Source organism: Mesocricetus auratus, unplaced genomic scaffold, assembly GCF_017639785.1.
Source record: "Mesocricetus auratus isolate SY011 unplaced genomic scaffold, BCM_Maur_2.0 Super-Scaffold_100014, whole genome shotgun sequence".
Taxonomy (NCBI): Eukaryota; Metazoa; Chordata; class Mammalia; order Rodentia; family Cricetidae; genus Mesocricetus; species Mesocricetus auratus.
The window spans coordinates 25146446-25149347 of NW_024429197.1; the positions used below are offsets into that span (position 1 = coordinate 25146446).

The window sequence follows — 2902 nt, forward strand, 5'->3', positions numbered from 1 at the left end:
CCAGGACTACACAGAGAAACCCTGTCCTAAAACACACCTCCCCTGCCCTGTGGCACCTGTGCCACAAGCAAGTCTGAGGTATCAGGAAATGAAAAACATTGTCTGGCCATTTGTGCTAAGAGAATGAGTGTGTGTCTTTATTGCAAGTGCCAAGAGGTCTCTCTATTGTAGAGAGGGAGCAGTCTTTTTTTTTTTTTTTTTTGAGAGTGAAGCATGTCAATTTATTGGCATAGTCAAATTATCAGTACGACAGGTGGTCTTAAGCCCAGGAGGCGAGGTTGATTTCCATCTGCCATAACGTAATAGGTACCCACATCGTCACCGTGAAGGCTCAGCAGCTCATGCTTCAGTCAGGGTCGACTCCTTCTTCACCTTCACGATCTTCACGCTGCTGCCTGAAGTCTTCTCGGCGTTCGCCTTGAACTTGGTCTTCAGGGCATCCCACACTGCTTTCCCACAGATCTGGGAGAACCGGATGTAGCTGAGTCCGGCCTGCTGTCAGTATGCCACCATGGTGATGCAAGTGGGGAGGATGGGGCAAAACCGCTGGGTGGCTTCAGAGTCGCCTCAGCAGGCACCGGCCACAGGAAGGTCAGGCTGACAGAGAGGGAGAAGTCTTATATACAGGTTTACAGCACAGTGGAAAAACCCCAGGTGGAAGATATCGTGTTTTCCTCAGTGCTAGATGTTGATGTCAGTGGGGCAAGGCCAGGGCAGTAAGCCAGGGCTAGAAAACAGGGTGCACTTGTTGGCTGACCAGCGACTCACAGAGACCCAGTAGGGTCTGGGACCCAAAACCCCCACAAAAATTGTGTGGCCCTAGCTATCCTGGAACTAGCTCTGTAGACCAGAGATCCGCCTGCCTCTGCCTCCCAAGTTCTGGGACTAAAGGGTGTGCTACTACCCTTTAAAATAAGTATAATTAGTAAAAGACCCCTTTCTATATATGGAGCACCTCAAATCCTTGGTTCTCATCATCGAAATGATTCTAGTTAAGTTCACTCCCCAGGAACCCTCTGAAAGATCACAGCTTGTTAGGATTTTTTTTTTGGTTTTTACGAGACAGGGTTTCTCTGTATTGTTTCGGAGGCTATCGGTCCAGCCCGGCCTCGAACTCACAGAGATCCATCTGCCTCTGCCTCCCGAGTGCTGGGATTAAAGGCGTGCGCCACCACCGCCCGGCACAGCTTGTTAGGATTTAATCCACATCTGTGTGAGACTTTGTTATCCTCAAAGACTCATGTATTGTCTTCAAGGGCAGGTTGGTCCAAGTTTCTGACTCCATCAGCAGGACAGGCAAGCCCCTTCTTCTCCCTCCTCCTCCCTCCTCCTTGCCTCCTCCTTGCCTCCTCCTTGCCTCCTCCTTTTCCTCTTCTCCTCCTCTTCCCCCTCCTTTTTTTTTTTTTCTTGTTTGTTTTTCCGAGACAGGGTTTCTCTGTATTGTTTTGGAGGCTGTCCTGGAACTCACTCTGTAGACCAGGCTGGCCTCGAACTCACAGAGATCCGCCTGCCTCTGCTTCTCGAGTGCTGGGATTAAAGGCATGTGCCACCAACGCTCCCCCCTTCTTTTTTTTAAACACAAGATCTCAGCCATGTAACTCTGGTTGGCCTGGACTTCCTTGTAGACTAGCCTGGCCTTGTAAAACAAAACAAACAAAAATGTAGCTTTTTTTTAAACATTAGTTCTAGCATGCAGGAAGGCAGAGGCAGGAGTATATCTGTGAGTTCAGACAGGACTACACAATCAGATTTCGTCTCAACAACAATGAAAGCCTTTTTAGCTTTCCTGTGCTAGAGACAGCTCAGTGGTTAAGAGTTCATACTGGCCGGGCGGTGGTGGCACACACCTTTAATCCCAGCACTTGGGAGGCAGAGGCAGGCAGATCTTTGTGAGTTCGAGGCCGGGCTGGACTGATAGCCTCCGAAACAATACAGAGAAACCCTGTCTCGTAAAAACCAAAAAAAAAAAAAAAAAAAAGAGTTCATACTGCTTTTTGCAGAAGAACTGAAATCTGTTCCCAGCATCCACATTAGGCAGCTTACAACCGCTTGTAACTCCAAGCAACACCATTTTCTGGATTCCACAGGCATACAAATATACATGAACACACCCACACACATATATATAAATAAAAATAAAGTATACTACCCAGGCACTGGTGTCGAACGCCTTTAATCCCAGCACTTGGGAGGCAGAGGCAGGTAGATATCTGTGAGTTCCAGGCCAGCCTTTTCTACAGGGTGAGTTCCAGGATAATAACTAAATAATCAAATAACTAAATAAAAATGTAAAGTGAATATAGAGTTACAGAGGTGGTTCAGTGGTTAAAAACACCTTTTCTCCCAGCACTGAGGGGGGGCAGAGGCAGGCAGGATCTCTGTGAGTTCGAGACCAGCCTGGTCTACAGAGTGGGTTCCAGGACAGCCTCCTAAACAATACCGAGAAACCCTGTCTCGAAAAAACAAAACCAAAAACAAAACAACAACAACAACAATAAAAACACCTTTTCTTGCAAGGGAACTGGGTTTGGTTCCTAGTACCCATATGGTAGTGTACAGTCATCTGAAACTTCAATTCCATGGGATGCAATGTCTTCTTCTGACTCTGAGAATACCAGGCATCTACACACACATATGTAAAGGCAAAACACTCAGACAATGCATAAAATTAATAAATCTTTAAAAAAGTTTAAAATTGGGCCGGGCGGTGGTGCCACATGCCTTTAATCCCAGCACTTGGGAGGCAGAGGCAGGTGGATCTCTGTGAGTTCCAGGCCAGGCTGGACCGACAGCCTCCAAAACAATATAGAGAAACCCTGTCTCGTAAAAAACTAAAAAAAAAAAAAAAAAATTTAAAATTGGGCTGGAGAGATTACTCAGTGGCTAACAGCACTTGTTGTAC

General features: G+C 46.8%; 1 pseudogene; it reads right to left on the reverse strand.

Annotated features, from left to right (window-relative positions):
- Positions 1-339: 339 nt before the first annotated feature.
- Positions 340-513, reverse strand: LOC101830066 (annotated as a pseudogene).
- Positions 514-2902: the final 2389 nt, after the last annotated feature.